This window comes from Condylura cristata, unplaced genomic scaffold, assembly GCF_000260355.1.
Source record: "Condylura cristata isolate star-nosed mole 26May11 unplaced genomic scaffold, ConCri1.0 scaffold00028, whole genome shotgun sequence".
Lineage (NCBI taxonomy): Eukaryota > Metazoa > Chordata > Mammalia > Eulipotyphla > Talpidae > Condylura > Condylura cristata.
The window spans coordinates 14936760-14954830 of NW_004567129.1; the positions used below are offsets into that span (position 1 = coordinate 14936760).

At 41.8% G+C, this 18071-nt stretch overlaps 1 long non-coding RNA gene across 1 annotated transcript in view; it reads left to right on the plus strand.

Moving 5' to 3' along the window:
* Positions 1-2252: 2252 nt before the first annotated feature.
* LOC105854183 overlaps positions 2253-18071 on the plus strand; it is a 77608-nt gene continuing 61789 nt past the window's right edge. Inside the window, exon 1 of the long non-coding RNA XR_001145883.1 lies at positions 2253-2463. This is a non-coding gene — a long non-coding RNA (uncharacterized LOC105854183). The remainder of the gene's footprint in view (positions 2464-18071) is intronic.

The following is an 18071-nucleotide window of genomic DNA, read 5'->3' on the forward strand; positions in this document are numbered from 1 at the left end:
CTCTGCAACAAAAGAAACCTGTCCATTTTTTTTTTTCACTAAAGGGGAAAGAAAGAATGAATAGCTAGTTGCATGCATTTGAGAAATTAACAAAAATGTGAGACAGACCAGGGAGACATCAGGTCATAGCAAAGTCAGAGAGGGTTGAAAAGCGAGTAGGAGGAAATGACAAATTGCTGGCACGATGTCACTGCAGATGGGCCCAACAGTGATGTACAAAAGGGTCAGAGTGGAGCGGGGGACCCAAATGCTGGCTCCTATTACTTTGTAATGTTCAACCCCCAGTCCAGTAACAAGAGGAAAAAATAGCCCCAGGTTTCTCTATGCTGCCCTCCCCACCACCTCACCCCATTCCTGGCTAGTTTTAAAAGGAGACCTCTCAACATTGGTACAGCTCAGGTTGCACATCTCTCTGGGGAGGAACTTTAGAAGGAAAAATACAAAAGGAAACTCTTTAGCATTTACAAATATCTATATTTTAATTAATTGTTTATTTATGCATAGGAGATTTGGAGTGTAGGCCAGAAGTGCAGAAGGTGAGAGGATTCATCAGAGACAGAGTGGGGAGCAGAACAGGCAGAGCCACTGAAATACACTGCTAAGTGGGCGAGACAGGAGAGGTCTGCTGCATCGTGTGGATCAGCTCCCTGGCCAGGGATCAAACTCAGGCCAAAGAGCTGAGACTTAACCCCTAGACTACAAGGGGGGCCCATGCCTACAAATATTTCTTAAGAAGAAAAAAAGTTTGTTATTTCCCTAAAAAAAGTTTTTCATTTCGTGGTTATTTAGATTTTTGTTTTAGTTCTGTCCCTTGACCTGGCCGGCAAGGCCTCTGACATCTGGGTTCCTGGTTGCTTTCTGACCTTTTTTTCTCTCGCTTCCAACCTCAGAACTTCAGCCACAGTTTCTGGACCTCAACATGCCTTTTCCTATCTCTTATTTTCCAACGAAGTACTTTCTCTACTAGCCATGAAGTCTCCGTTCATGGCCCATTTTGTCTGTCTCTCTGTCTCCTCTTTTTCTCTCCCCTTCTTTCACACACTCTTTCATGCACACACACACACACACACACACAGGCTGACTCTTCTTTTCCCTCTTCCTCAGCTCCTTGCAAGGACACTACTTCCTTGGGCAGCCTTCTCTGAGTTCCTGAGGCTGGAGTAAGCCCCCTGCCAACATCCCTAACACATACACAGAGGCCAACTCATTATAAAGTTCTCCAACTTTCTGTATGAGAACATGGACCACCTCTTCTGTTGACCAACATACTCCAGTCCCTAGCACTAACATAGTGCCTGGCATATAGAGTTGAACCATCAATGTGTGAATGAATACCAGTTAATTATCTGAAAGCTTAATTGATAATCTGAAAACTTAATGGAGAACTTAAAAGTGGAGTTGATAATATTCTACCACTCTGATTTTGCATCAGGCAATTCTGCCTTCCAGGAAAGTCTATGAATTCCAGAATTCTAGCCAACTCCTGCAGAAAAATAGACCAGAGTACACTGCAAATACTGAAGGAACTTGATGGTGCTTGTTGACCTCATGGGTTTTGTCCATGCAGTTTTTGTTCTAGCAGAACCTCCCTTGCCTCCTGTTGTATCTCCGGCCTCTCTTCCTTACTTTTCTCCTTTAGAAATGGAATTCATTTTTATTTGAAAATATTGCAAAGAGTACATTCTCCAATGTATGGTGGCCTCTCCCCTGCACACTTCAGGATCTCAGGCCTTACTCATAACCAGCAAGGCCACTTCAACAACCTTGCAAGAAATTCACGAATACAGAAGCAAATTCCTTTCATCATCAGCTCAATTCAATTCAAGTTACTGAGTATTTATACCTTACGTATATGTGAGTGTGTATGTGTGTGTGTGTTAGCTCATAAAAACTACTTGAAAAATAAATTCCTATAACATGATAGCTATAGAAGAAATGAAATGATAGAAAATGGGACTGCAGATTGGAGTTTGGTAGAAGAATAGTGTTCCTTATGCTGAAGTAGCTTCCTATTTAGAAACGGCAAGGGTGTGACCTTGAGGAAATGGGCAGAGATAGTAAATAGGAATAGAGGCTAGAGCAGAACCTTTCTGAAAAAGGTTTTTAAAAAGATAATTTTGGAAGAGCGCCACACGGGCAAGAGCCTTGAAATATCTAACTATCCAATATTAATGCTCCTTGCCACATGATTTGTGTTGGCCAAAGAGCTTTAGTTAGGTGATGCCTGCAGACAAAGTGCTCATGCACTGGAGTTCGTTTTCTCTTGCTGCTGCTGGGAATCCTTCCTGTATCATATGACAAAAGCCTAGGCTTGCCTCCTTGCAGGAACGAGATGCAATGGAGAGAAGGGTCCAGCTGTCCGAGTGGATTCAAATGAGGTCTCAGACACAGCGAGTTCAGCTATCACTGTGTAGGGCTGAAATGAGTTCCCAGTTGAGGTCAGCCCAAGTGGTCAACTTACAGGTGAGTGATAAAACATCTTTCTTGTTTCAAGCTCCTAGTGAGTGATGATTTGTTACTCAGCAAAAGATAACTGATACAAGGTTCTTGAAAAAGGAGGCTAGAAGAACTTGAGAAAACAAGATCATTCTGTTGGGAATGGCTATGCTTGCTGTGAACACTGCAAGCAAGCTAAAAAAAGGGGGCCATCCCTTAGGGCTGCCTGATCAGAACTGTCACAATATTGTGACTGGTTTGAAATAGCACAGTGAGAGTGGCAACAAAAGAAGGGACATGCCACTATGGTAGTAATGAGAAGAGCAATGTGCCATTACTGGCTCAGTTGAGTTGAGGGAGGATCAGAAGGAAAGAGTAACAGACTCCATAGCAGTACAGCTTACAACTAAATGGCAACCCCCAGCAAGTTCAGCCTATGCTGGGGGAAGAACAGGGTGCTGATATTGACAGGGGTATGTGCAGTGGTGAGTTTCAATGGGTGCCTGCTAGGATCCTTTTGAGGCAAGACGACATAGGGGTTATGGGTGGTATTTGACTTAACAAGGAAATGATTCACAGGCTCAAGTTTTCCCCACTCCAGGCAATTGTCTGTGACTTAGAGAAGCAAGTGACATCCTGAACATAGAGATATGACAGGAAATACAAAGCCCGAGAGAGTTGTTGTTTAGCCTACCCATTACGTTTCTATTTCTATCACCTGCCCGTTATGGAAGCTGATGGCTGATTGTAGGAGCAGTTGTTAGGGGCCAAGACAGAGTGTTGATTAGAGCCTTTGTTCTATTAATAGAATGAAATGACAGGTTAAGCACCTACTAGCTGATAGCAGGGGAAACTATCTTAATCTCAATTTCCTCATCTATAAAATGGGCCTAATAGTAGTTCCTGTCTTATATGGTTGTTATGATTAAAGAAAACCATACATCTGAAGTATTTAGCAAAGCATCAAGTACACAGCAAATTCTTAATCTTAGGATTTTCAGTAGCTATTCTATCCTTCACATTTTCTCAAAGTTCTCAGTAATTTCTTGGGATTAGCCATAAAGATTTCACCATTTAAATACCATCAGTACCATCGCTGCTACTTAAAATATATTAATTAAGGAAAATGGCCTTTATCATAGCATTTGAATTTGGTAGAGAGAGAAGAAAGTTCTGTACTTTCCTTATGTTTGGGATTCTAATGTATTTCTAGTGAAAATCTACACGTGCATTCAACTATATTTGATCTTTATTTCCATCCCATCTAGCTAGCAAGTTCTCATTAAGACATGATTTAAGAACTGAAAGTTCATTAAAAAGATCATTTTATGACAAAGTGAGATGAGCAACGTAGAAATGATTCCATATCTTCTCTAGATCATCCCATTTAGGGCTTTTTTCCAACTGAATCCAGCATAATTCATAGAACCACTGAAATTTGTCTTTCAAACCTCTGGAATAATTCAACAATTAACATCATACACCCTTGTTATCTGCTGCATTGGATCCAAATTGCAACATATACCACTGCTAGCAATTTTCTTCTACAGCTTGCCTACTTTTTCTTCTACAGCTTGCTTACTTTAAGCAGCATTATGATAGAAGTCTTTCTTCTAAATTCAGTTCTAAGTGTAATATTCACAAATAACTTCTGATTTCAATATAATTTTTCCTTAATTTTTGATGATTAGAATGATGAGGGGGAAAAAAGCAGCAATATCACTTTATAAAAAGGACCAAAGTTCCAATTCAGAATGCTTAAAACAATTTTTTTTTCAGATTTTTAAGTGAATAAAACAAAGCTGAGAGTAATGGCAACATTATTAGTATTTCTTTAAAAGCAGGGATCAGTCACTGAAATTTGTGTATTACAATATCAAAATTTGTCTGAACTACACTGCAATAAAATCACAAAATAACACCATTCATGCTATAAAAAAAAAAAAAGAAAAAAGTCATGTCAAGTGTAAATGCATGAGAGGCACCACTAATGTAATTGTTACAAATTTCTGTGGTACAACCAGTTTTCCCAAAATTCATCACAGGTATTCAAATACTGGAGAAAGAATATCTAAAACCTTTACATTTTGCACCTTTGTTAATTTAACAGAAATACTATCAGCAGACATGTTGGAAATTGTATCTAGAATTCCACTGCAGCTCAGAAAGGAGGAATAACAACTGATGTTTCATTTAGTATTATCAGCAGTTCAAGAATCATCACATCAACATTCGTACTTCCTTAAATTTGTTTTCCAAATACAGGAAGATTGTCTTATAACGTAACATTATGACATTTTGCCCAATTCCCACTGTAAAACTCTTAAATTACATAGAAAACGTCACAGGTGATACCCTTACTGTTCACACTTATAAACATTTTACTTTTGGCTTAAGCAATGTGAAAATTGGTCTCTAAGTAGCATGATATACCTGACATCAAGAATGAATTTGATATATTACATAATTCCAACTTTAATTGATACAGGCTTTTTAACAGAATTTTTTAACAGAATTGTCTTGCATTAAGAATTAAAATACAGGGCTCTCCCTGGTGGCACAACAGGTTAAAGCACCACATTATGAAGCTCTCTGAAGCCACTGCAGCAAAAGCTTGATCCCCTGCCAGGGAAGTGACCCACATGGCGTGGCAGACCTCTCCTGATGCGCCCGCTGCTCCCCTCAGCAGTGTCTCTATCTGCCTGTTCTGCTCCCCACTCTGTCTCTAGTGAATCCTCTCACCCACCACACCTATGGCCTATACCTCAGTTCTGTAAACATAAGTAAATAAATCTTAAAAAAAAAATTAATACAAACCAATTCCACTGGAACAAGGAAAACAGAGAGGTAACATCTAACCAAATTTTTTTAAATTAATATATAATATGATGCCAGATTTCTTACTATGACTAAAGTTTACCTTACTAGTCTGTTAGGTATAGTTTTTTATGTGGTTGTCATATTCCTAGAAAGCAGATGTACATTTGGTAAAACCCCATACAATCATTCTTGCTCATTCTCCCTTTTATACTAATGGGATTTCTGTTAGTCAGGGTAAAGCTAAGCTCTGCTGTGGTAACAAACAGACCTTTCTCTAGGCTTAGCATAAGATTCCTGCAAGCTCTGTGGCTCAGACAGTGCTTTCATGTCTTGAAGCTAAGTCATCTGGAATATGGTCTCTGCTGCTGCTATGTGAGGGGAGACAGATGGAAAAGGTACCACCGGGCTTTTATGTGGCTCAACCCAGAAGTGATATATGTCACTTTCTCTCTCCCAGTTCCTTGACTAGAAATAGTCACCTGACTCTAACTTAAATTCTCAAAAAAGCCAGACAGCACATGGATGATTAGTGAGCACCAGTGTCCCAGTGGTTTTGAACATGCTTCAAAAGATTTCAAACTATAGTCAAGTGACTGGTACCAAAGTATTGAGAAATACACAACATTCTAACCACTACTTACGTTCTTTTTTCATACATGTGTCACTCCAAAAATAGCAATGAATCCTATTGAAAAGTATCATGGGTGTATATAATCACCTAAAAAGTTTGTATGTATATACATATGTACATATACCTGTGTATATATCACAATATGCATTTCATATATGTGTGTGCATGTGTATATCATGATGTACATGATATACTTATAATCACAAGGACTAAAATGAAATTCCTTTAGGCTATAGTGGTTTTCAACTGAGGGCAATTTTGCCTCCTAGGGAACATTTGGCAATGCCCAGAGGTATTTTTGGCATCTCAGCTGGAGAGGGTTTTCTATTGGTATCTAGTGGGTAAAGGCCAGGGATACTCTTAAACATTCTTCAGTGCACAAGACCCACCCACAACCATGAATTATCTGTTCTAAAATGTCAATGGTGCTAAGGTTGAAAGACCTGGTCATCAGATGGCCCATGAAATGCCAACTTCCCATTGTGCCCACTGAGTGTTTTTGAATGAAGCAGACAGAGGTAATTGTTTGCCTCCAGCAATGTAATCCTGATTCCTTGTGGGTGGTTCCCAAAACTGCATATCTAACTTTAATGTCTCTCAATTGCCATGTATCAAGAGATTTCTTGGTTATGTATATCTGAATGTCCAACCTTTCTTTATTTCTTATCTTGTACTCCAGTCTTCTTTTTACCAGTACTAATGTCAATGATCTTCCACCCTGCCAGCTACTCCTAAATTCTCCACTTTTCCAATCCCATACATCTCCCAATCCTGTAGAATTTTAGCACTGATAAGACTGTATTCCTTCTCCCTTGTCTGCTATATAGTATGCTCACAGTTATTCCCACAGACTAATAATATTTTTATACCCATAACAGCAGTCTCCATCCTAGCACAACTTCCATGTTGCCACCAGGGAGACAACATTTTAGAGAAGAACAAGTGAAGGATATGGCATCAGAGCTACCTAAATTCAAAAACCACATATTTTGCTATAACATGCAGATGTGCCTTCACCTTTAAGCCACAAATGTAAAAGAGAACTAAAGACCTCTCCCTTATAAAGTGGATTATATGCTATAATCTACAGAGAACCCCTAGTGTAATTTCTGGTACATATAGGTACTCAATGTGTTTCTCCATTATTTGCTATTATTATTATTATATCACTATAAAAATCACTATAAACACTAAATGATTGTCATTTGTAAGGATTAAGCAGCCACTGCTAATGCTTTCAGCCTTCAGCAGTTTATTCCTAGCAATGAATATGGGGCTGGAATCTCAGTTTGGTCACTACCATGCCTGTATTACTTCTCCCTGCATCCACAGTGTTATGACTATAGAGTAGGTGGTGAATAAGTACACATTACACTAATAAATTACAAAATTAAAAAATTGATAAATATGCATATTAATGCAATAAAAGAAACAAAATATTATTTTATTTCCAATTTAAGAAGATTATTATTTCCAACTTAAGAATTTCCTACTCAAATTTCCTACTCAACACTTCTTATAGTCTATTCTCTTTTGCCTGCAAAAAAAAAAAAAAAAAAGCCTCCTGTCTGCTCTTTTCTAACTTTCAGGCTCTCTGGAATTACCTGTTCTCTGCAGCTGTTGGTCTGGTCTGCTTCTAATAGACCATACATCCTTTTCTGCCAGAATCCTAGCTGCTTCACCTTTTAGTATGTTCCCCACTACAGTATACACATATATATGCACATTCATGCACACCAGCTCAGCTGATCAGCTTTTCTCATTTAATCATTTTCTTCCAGAAACTTCCATGACTACATGCCTAACCAATCATTCAACTTACACACCTAGCCTTGTAAGTTCTGTTATATAATATTCTGTGGGAAAGTATTCTCATTCCCAGTGTGACTAGAAGAAAATAAAAACTTCCAGCCCAAAGGAGGAGTGAGAAGCAGTGAATTCAGTAGTAGTTGAGCTGGGTCAGAAATGAGTGACTATTTCCAACCATTCAGCAACTTAATCAAGGATGGACCGGGCCACTGAGCATAGAAAGTGCAGACGTATGAGCTCAACACCAGCCATACCACACACCAGCCCTGACCTCTCAAGGTCATTAGTGCTCATTCATCCCGATGCCTCTGCCCAGTTCTACCCAGGTTATTCCCTGGCTACTGAGAAGACAATGTAAACCCGCTCTTCCTGGGTGCCTGGCAGTCTGATGGGCAGCTGCACATGCAGCTGACCTTGGCCAGCTGAGAGTTCTCTGTTCTGAGTTCAGTCATTGCCCCTGTCATCTGACATTCAGTCTGCCAGACCTCAGAGCCCCTCTGAGAGAGGGTAAAAGCCAAATTAATAAAACTTGTATCATGCACACTCTGGACTGCATTGTGTGTGTGGCTTTTGAAACTGCCCAGCTTCCTGGCCAGTATGCCTGATTCCTGTCTACCTTGGGCTGTTCTTCTTGAAGCCTCCAGACGTGTTCCCTATCCCCCACCCCCTCACCACCAGGTCTGGATGCCTTCCTCCCGGGTTTCCCTGAGGGCCTCTTGAAGCTAGCAGCCAAAGAGTCACTTCCCGGTAGGTGCAGTTGGCACGCCGGCAAGTGTACTTAAACTTTGTGTCTGATCAAGTTATGTGTATTGGATCTGAAACCAGTTAGTCAATTCGTTCAGGTCCCTAAGTGGCGATTTGTGGTAATGTCTACATCAATACGAACGGAGCGGTTTGCTAGCTGGTTTACGTAAAGCAAGTGGCTACAGGAAAGGGGCTGCCTCCAGCCTTTCTGCTAATGAAGATATGGCTGGAAACAGAAGGAAAGTTCAGAGCCAGACAAGTGAGCATCCAGATGTGCATCGGCTCTTAGTTGAGGTCCGTTTTCTAGATTCAATTCAATTTGCCTCTTTCACCCACCCTCATTTCTTTCTCCCTGATGTGTTTTGTTGCTGCTTACATGCAATTGTTAGTATTATAATTGCATTCTGTGTATATTAAAGTCCCTATCCAGGGTCAGTCTGTGTTAGAGACTTACAGGAGAGATTTGGAACTAGGGAGAAAAAAAAAACAAACTAACCAACGTGTGGTGCCGAGTCCAACATCTCCTCCTTTGTCTCTTGTATAAACAGTGTCTGCCTGGGCAGGGTAGGAAACAGGCAGGCTAAAAGGAGGTTATTTAGTGTGCGTTTGCCTATTGACTGTCTCTCTTTACTACTGCAAAGCACATTGTTTCTAATAATTGTGATAGATGGATACTTAGAACCCACTGACAGAATTCCTTTAACATGTTAAAATACTACCTTGGTCTAATGCATAACCTGATGTTTCAGTTAGTTTTCAAATATAATAAACAAACTTAAAAAGCAAATACCCCTGAAGAAAAAGGCAGATGCTCTGATCCAAGCTGGATTCCCTTTTAAGTCACTGTCCTCTACCAACCAAGTCAACCCCATAACAGGTCTGTTCTGTAGCTCGGGGACGTTCACACCTTCTAGGAGCTGATGCAAAGGGAAGCAAACCAGTACACATAAAATACACTAAAATCTGTACGGCAAAAGAAGCTTTGGCTAAAATGGAGCAGCTGCCATCCACCTTGTTCTGGTGTGCTAAGCTAGGCAGGAAATAGAAAAATTCCTGACACAAGACTGAGATGTGTTTTCCCATTTCTGTCTTCACCTGCGGGGTAGAAATTTGGTGTCTAAAAATGGTACCTTTACCCTTATAATCCCACCTTGATGCACTGGCCCCTAAGATGCTGCTGGAAATGTTGCCCCTGAAAAGACATTAAGGCTCAGAAGCTTACCACCATCACCCCTGATCCAGCAACAATCCTCAGTTCCTTGACAAGAGGCACATTTGACATGGCCCGGACAGGCTGAATGGCTTAGCGGCCAAGTGGCTAAATGCAGACAGAATATTTGATTTCCTTCTCCCTAATCAATGCACATTTCTGAAATAAGCAGCTTTAAGTCGCGAGTCACATGAATTTTTATTTCATTTTGTTTTCTTGCATTTTAATGTCCATTCTTTCTTATTGTTGTTTCCATCACTTTCCATCATGGTCGTGCTGCGGAAACACAGAGCACGATTTATGGAACCTTAACATAAATATGATGCTAGACAGAAAGAGAGCGACATATTAGTTTAGAATTTGCAGACTCTCACACACGGAGTGCACATTGCTGATTTATGAAACTGAGCTAGCCTGTAAATCCTAAAGTAAGGCGCTGCATCCATAAACTCCTAAAAAGCAAAAGCCACAGCCCTTCAGCACAGCGGCTGTTTGGAAGGGACCCCAGCCACCCACAGCCCTGAAAACAAAGACACTCTAGATGTTTAGCCTTTTGCTTTCCTTAGAAACTCATCTTTTTGCATCTTTAAAAATGAGTGCCATGGTAAAGTGATAGGAAGGCTTTCTCTCCATCAGTTACTGAGAGATGGTATAGGAAGTCAGGAGGTTAGTGACTTCTTTGTTTTTAGTTCTGAACCCTTCCTGGCTTCATTCTGCTGCATATTCCAGAGGGCTGCACCCTGTACAAATTACAATTCCTCAGAGCTCCCTTACCAAGAGGCTTCTGGTTGGAATCAGCCAATGGGAGGCTCTGACAGGAGCTGGAAGACCAGTAAGAGAGAAGCTTGGTTGTTCTCCCCCATTCTTTTTCTAGTTGCCTCCACTTTGGGCAGCCCCAATTGAAGAAACTGTTTCTCTAGCTTGCAAGGAACAGATCTCTGGCTCCCTCCAGACATCATGGGCTCTTGGACTCTGCACCACCACGCCTCCCTTTGTTCTGCTGGGCTACGGGTAGTAACAGCTTCCTGATGTTGCTAGTCTATGGTTCGCTTCTCCATGGCCTTTCAGAACCTTTGAAACTAGACACCATATTAATTTCCCTGTATAAAATGTACAGGCTCCTTTTCCTGGCTTAAGTCTGACTGATTCAGGGGACAAGTTTAGAGACTGAACCACCATCTCTCAGTGAGCAACACTTGGACAAGGAGCAAAGTACTAATCTGCTTCCAGGCTCACCCAATCCTCAGCTGCCTGAGAACAGTCTGACAAGTTTGCTGTAACCACATTTATTACACAATATCTTTGCGTTCTTCTTCCCCTGGAGAAAGAAAGGCTCAACTGTAGCCTTCAATGCATTCAACTTGAAACTGTCTGGGAATCCTGGCAATAGCACCAGCAGGAGGGGGGCTGACAGGCAAAACATCCTAAAAGAGATGGTTAGAAAAAGGCAGGGAACTCAACAGTCTTTGGAAAGGATTATAAAGATTACAAGGGGACACTTAGTGAAATGTGTGTCCTTTACAAAACAAAAAACTGGCCATGGAACCAGGTCTCAAATGCTTATATCCTAATTTACTTCAAAATCCCAACTTAAGGACTCCTTAAACTAACCCTAACCATGCTGCTGAAGACAAAATATGTTAACATCCTCGTTGCATAGGGTTCTGTGGTCATTTTCCTGAAAACTATACATGCCCACTAGGTTGCTGTACATGTGTGCAGTTTTACCGTCATTGTTTATATACTGAGGCACTCTATAAACATGGAGTGTTTTCCCCTGGTTGCATGCTGCTTCTTAAATGTTTTTACAACATAACAGAAATGCTCACTATTTCACCAGTACTTCCCAAGTTTTGAAAACCACAAATGAAGACAGAAAACTCAGAATGTGCAAAATACCCATTTTCAAATGAGCTAATGTGGGTAGAGGCACAGTGAAAGGGCAGTGGCCTTTGGTAGGGGGATGTTGACTGGGGAGTGTGAGGGAGTGTGTAGACAATGGCAGTGCTCCCACATCCTGTCTTGATATGATTCAGTTACATGAGGATGAGCATAAGAGAAAATAAACCTGCACGCTGCACACTTCACTATCTACTAGGTGTAGACATAATAAAACAATGTACAAAAAATCCCAATGGCCAGCAACTCCAATCCTGGACAGTTGGAGAAGGGATTTCATCTTAGAAGAATGGTGGCTATGTTCTCTTTTTGAAAGACGGGCATTTTAATGAAATTTGGTAGTCATGGTAGACACATAGTTAGTTTAAGGAATAACTTCTAGTTTAGCAGAGGGCCACGAAGATCAGACCTGTCTCTTGGATTGCAGGGTTGCCTGGGAATGTGTGGAGTTTCCACAATGAAGGGCCTACTGGGAGCAGATCTTAGGGATGGAAACCCTTGAGGGATATCTTCACTCATGAAGTTTATTGAGAAGTGTGCTAGGGGATCAACATCTCCTCAGAATAGATGAAGGAAGCAGGATTGGGTCAAGAAGGAAGCTAAAGTGGAATGCAGACAAACCCAAAGCTTCCTCATAAGGAGAACTCCAGAATAGGAGGTAGGTGAGGTGTTGTTAAGCTGGGACAACTACCAGAGAGGACTCTGCACTGTGTGCATCTAACATTACATCAGTCAGGAGGGTGAGAGCTGCAGTTCTGAAATGGGGGATGGATCAGAATGGTGCTGGAATATTCACTACAGATAGAGGCAAAAATAAGGAGCAGGTACCACTTTCACACCTAATAGTATTTTACTCCCCAAAATATGTGAGCTGTGTGCTTATGAGACCCAGAGTTGGGGTTGCTGTCATAGTTAAAATGACAGAACTAGTTCATCTTGAAAAGGATCACCCTGGATCTCAGAAAGCAGGATATTGAATCTGAAAACACCATGTAGCTACAGAGATGGAAGGTTCAGTGGGAGAAACTCAAGGCACCTTCCTGACTCTCATGGCTATTACCTCCTCTGTTGGTAACAAAACAAAACAACCAAAGCCATAGGTTCATTTACCTGAGGGGCATCTCCCTGAGTGCAGCCATGCTAGAAAGGAAGGCATCTTGGTGCAGGTTGCAAGGGAACCTGCACACGTGGATAGGAGTTAATAGCACACTGAGGTTTGGGACATTGGTGACAAGTTGCTGCTTTGCATTGGGCAGATTCCTTTCTGAACAGGTGGCAAGTGACTGACAGGCATTCTCTCAAGTAGAGGAGGACATCTGTGTTTTTCACATAGTAGAATATCAGATCTTTCCAAGTCACACATTTGGGGAAACAGCTGAATTGCCTTCTAAGTTCCTCATGTTGTGGTACAAATATCCGCCTGCTACACAAACACTACAGAGGCACAGCTTTATGCTGGAGAGAACTGAGCCAAGTCAATGAAATTCCAGACAGGAACTTATGAGGGGAGACTGGAGGTGTTAGGGGAGGAATCTCAGCAATTAAAGGGAGAATGTATAGAAGCAGAAAAGAGATAGGGTCACAGAAACTACACTAAATTGTTTTTCCTTAGACACCCACCTGCACACACCATTCATAAGTGGAGACACTGGAACGAACTTGCCTTCAGCGGGAGATGGTCATTATCTCAGAAGAAAGCCATCACATCCTCTCCCAAGAAGAATCTGTATCTTGTACAAGCTCTACCCTTCTGGAACATTTCCCTAGCAATGTCTGGTTTCCCACTCTGAACTGTGCTGTAGATGCTTCTGATTTATCGGTCACCATTAATAATCAAAGTCATCATTGGATTGAAACTGACAATCAGTTCAGGTGTTGGAATTAAACAGGAATATGAGTCTTTTTTGAAGGAGCCATTACACTGAAGAATTCGGCTGAAGCCACCATGGCATTTATTGAGAACACCTCAGAGCAGGACTCAAACTGTGAACGAAATGGAAAATGTCTCAAAGAGCTCTCAAAATTAATTAGAAGAGGTAAAAGAAACAGAGAGAAAGGCTGCCATATGAAGAGGACGGGGCGTCAGAGGGTGAGCCTGCATCTGTAAGCCACACCGAGCACACAGACCATGCCAGACACTCATCTCTGGAGGAGGTGAAGAGCCGCCCAAGGGCTGTGATTCCTTCCACCTATGGGGCAAGACTCCTGGAGAAAGGCTTGGTAGCTATTATGTGGGGTTTTTTCCTTCTTTTAAACAAAGAACCATTTGTTTACTTTGATAAACTGTGCCTCCCACAAGCTGCAGGTTATCTCTTTTCTGTTTCTTTACGCCAGGAGGTAAACTCACCGAAAAGTGGTTGAAGATACAGCATTAAAAGTCACTGATTGGGCAAAAAAGGGCCAAAGATCAAGAGACCTGTGGTTAGTCCATTTTGAATATAAATGGGAACTTCTAAAAGGCCATTAAGAAAAGCAGCCTGGAAAATGCACATTTTCCCTGGCTTTTCTTTGATAAAAGCTTTGCATCCAGTGCCAGCAAGACCTGCCAGGCAGTGTGAAGTCAAGGATGTTGGGACATTTAACAATGAAAGGTATTGGCTGAGAGACCTGGAGGGCCCACCGAGCTTAGATTCTCATTTTAAAGGGGTCATATGCCTCTTTTGGACTTGATTGTGACACCGACAATGGACCACAGTGAACAGCATCGGAGATGGGGTCCCTGATCAAGACAACCACGGATCACTGGGCCACTGACCTATGACCTGTATAGGTCTAAGCAACTGCTCTGTACCGCACGCTGAGCTGCCACTCAGACCCACTTACGGAGGTGAGGTGGACTTCAGTGATTGCAAGGAATTCCGAAGGCAGTAGAAGGTGCAGAATCTGAGAATCCCACAGAAAGGTCACAGTCACAGGGGAGAAGATTACAGAGAATTGGGGCCACTAGGAGAAACAAAAACCCAGAAAGAAGAAATCAGCTAATCTCTTAGACACTCCTCACTACCAGCTCCCCATTTAAGAGTTGACAGATTTGCCCAAGTAGAAGCAAGAAGCATCACTGGGTGAAGAAAAGAATAGGTCCTAGTAACCCCAGGAAGTGAAGATGGGCTGTTGAGACACCACCAGAGCTACTCAGTGTCCCCCAATGATACTTCAGTTCTTTCTGCCCCCTCATCTGGGTGTTCATGTCAATACCTTCTCTTCTCAACTCCCTGGGTATTATTAAGGTAGACTTTATTGTCCTAGATAAACTAGGTCTAAATTGACCTAAAGACTCTAGGATCTTTGTCTAGATAAACTAGGTCTAGATAAACTAGGTCTAAATTGACATAGAGATTCTAGGATCTTTGTGACCTCAAAGAATCTCCCTGATACTGTGGGACAACAGTGATAAATGCAATGGTGAACATGGTGTAGAGTGATTTGTGGTGTGTCCCAGGTATCCAGGGACTGGGTAGAATCAAGGCCATGGGGTAGAACTCACTTGGAATTATCTCGCCCTTTTCCCACTTTTTGAGGGATGTTCTAATCAGAGCTGACACCCCTAAAATGGGAGTGAACTTTCATTCACACCACAAGGCCTGTGACCCATGGCTATCAAAGATTTCATCTGGGAGGTATCTGTTGCCATGGAGACAAGTTAGAGGCATTTGTCCATAGTTGCTCCTTAGTTCTTTGCATGCCTCACATTCAGAGTCAGTATGCCATGGTCACTTAGGAAAACAGCAACAGCAACACAGGGTCCATGTACAGGTAGTACTGTCTCTGAAGATGTCTGGGCACATTGACAACTACAGGCTACTTTTAGCTTCAAGCTGTAACTGCTCACCTATATGGGACTCACCTGAGAAATGTCACCTGGTTAACATGAGGTCTGCCTGCGACAGGTGGTGAGTGCACATCTGCTCATGGTGGTGGCACCACAGTGGCACCTACTTCACGAGATGGACAGCTGTTCCCACTTTCTCTTGCCTTCAGGCTTTCCATTACCAGAATGTCAATTACAGACATGTTATGATTTGACTGGATACACAGTCTCCTTAATGAGGTAAGTGGAGGAAAGGGTCAAGATTTTCCCTTGAATAACCAGGACACTGAATGCATTTCTACATGAAACACATTATCAAAGGAAGATGGGAGACATGCCTCCATTTTGGAACAATGTTAGCAACTGAACTGGCCCAGGTTCAGACTAACACCAACCGAGAGGATTGGCTTTTGGGTGTAATAATTTTCACCAGTATTTTTGCAAAAAGAAATACTAAAGGAACAGACTGGGGTTTATACTTCTTAGAGATGAGGATGATAGTCGATCATTTCTGCATTTGTGAAAATACTGTTCTGCTCTGGAAATTGTTCTTTATTCCCAAAATAACAACAACAAAAAGGTGGGGGAGCATAACTGGGAAAAAAGCTTATTATTTGAGTCAAGATTGATAAAAGTCTGATGAATAGACAAAAGTGAGAAAAAATAAACAGATAAAATTCTGATTAATAAATAAAAATGGGGAAAATGTTACAGGTTTTTATAACCCACATTCTAACAATTTCCCTTTTCATCTTCTTCCCAATTTTAAATATTCTCCCTCATCACTGCACCCCCAACCCCAGTTTTGAGAAAAAAAGTATTATTTTATCACAATGTTCTTTTCTCAGACCTGTGGAATAAACAAACACTGGCAGTATGCTAAACCAAAAGAGGAAGGAAACAAGTGAACTCCAATCTGAGAGTTCACACCAGCTTTTCAGAAAGCGGGAAAAGCAAAATTACCCCTTTCCAAACTCCTTCTCTATATTCTCCCCAAACTATCATTTGCTTTATTTGCTCTTGCATACAAGTCTACCTAGGCTTCCAAAACAACGGTCTCCTTTATTTTTTAGACCAAACAAATATTGAGTGTGTGAAAAACATAGTAACTAAAAAATAAAAAAAGGATAATTTTCAGAAGGAGGGGGAGGAAGGAAAGAGAAAGAAAATCAACAGATAGGACACAAGGGAACTGGGCCAAATGAAGACAAAGCAATGCACTTAACCCACCTGGAGAGCAAATCCAACAGCAAGGCACTCTCAGCCAATCGCCTGGGTCTGCAGCGGGGAGGAGAGTCGGCATGGGTTCATTTGGCCAGGAGTGTGTTTCATAAACCTTACGGTGCAGCTATGAAAGCTATCAGGATCTTCCCACGTTTCCTGTCATTCTGTGGAGATTGGCTGCTGTAGTGTTGTGGGGGGGAGCAGTGGGGAGTGGAGGTGGAGGGGGAAAAGTGTGGTCGGGTTGTTGAAGGGGAAACTGGCATGGATGGGAAGCGGAATCACGCAGGAATTTAAGTGCATAGACAAAATGAAATGAGGGGGAAAAAATCCAGTGTATTCTTTTTGGGTCATGTGAGGGAGCCACTGACAAAGATAATAATATTGGGGGTGGGTGAGAGAGAGGAAGAGAAGGAGAGAGAGAGAGAGAGCTTTCTATTATTCGGGACACTGGTGAAGCACACTGAGGCAGCTGGAAGATTAAATTAAGTATTATATCTGCTGACCCCATTGCCATGGTTACCGGACAGCGGAAAATATTAATCAACCCAAGCCTTTTCAGATGAATGTGCTTGAAAAAAATACAATAAATATAAATATATATGTATATCCTCCCTGCTCTGCTGTCTAAATGCAGAATGTCAGCTAGTGCATCACCTGATTGTAAAGATAAACAAAGTGTTTTCTCTGTGAGAAAGCTTCCTTCACTTACAGGAGGTAGGGCATGGGAGGTGGGATTGACCCTTTGCTCACCTTCTCCTGAACTGGTTTCTTCCCTGACCTCCTTCAATAATCGCCTCTAATGTCTTACGTGATTGCAAAGATGAGGGGCTGTTGGCCTCTTGTTCCAAGGAAATCTGTCCACAACCCACCTAGCCAAGCACCCTGGCACATGAACTAAAGTCAGACACACTGAAGGAACAAAAAAGAAAAAAAAAAAGTATAAATAAAGAATCCCAGCAAGTGAAGAGAAGAAAGGAGAATCCAGTCTGTTTGGCTGAGTCTACAGGACCCAACACTTAATTATTCCTCACGTTTAAAACTTATTTTACTGATTCAGTAGTTGCATTGGGTCATCGCTAAATCCTGGGATTTGCTTCTCACTCTAACTCCAGCCACTGACACTGTAAGGCTGTCTGCCTTGAAATGTACTGTCACAGTTTTGCCAGGCATTTTCTCTTCTCACCCTCAATATTTTCTAAGCAGCTACTGTGTGCCAGGCACCCTGATGTGCAGTAAGGGGGGCTGTGGAGCCAGTGAAGGCACCTGTCTTAGGGCAGGATGGGGCCTGGAAGCTCATCTTCACACCTCACCAGAGAAGACAAAGGCCCTTAAAATCCCTAGTGGATAAAGGATCTGCTTAAAGTTCACAGCTGTGTTGTAGACTGGATCTTGCAGAGAATCTCCTAAGCCCTGGGCTTGATTCAATCTGAGACGCAAAGATTGTTATGAGCCAGTTTCTCGCTTCATGAAATGCTGCAAGTTCCTGACCT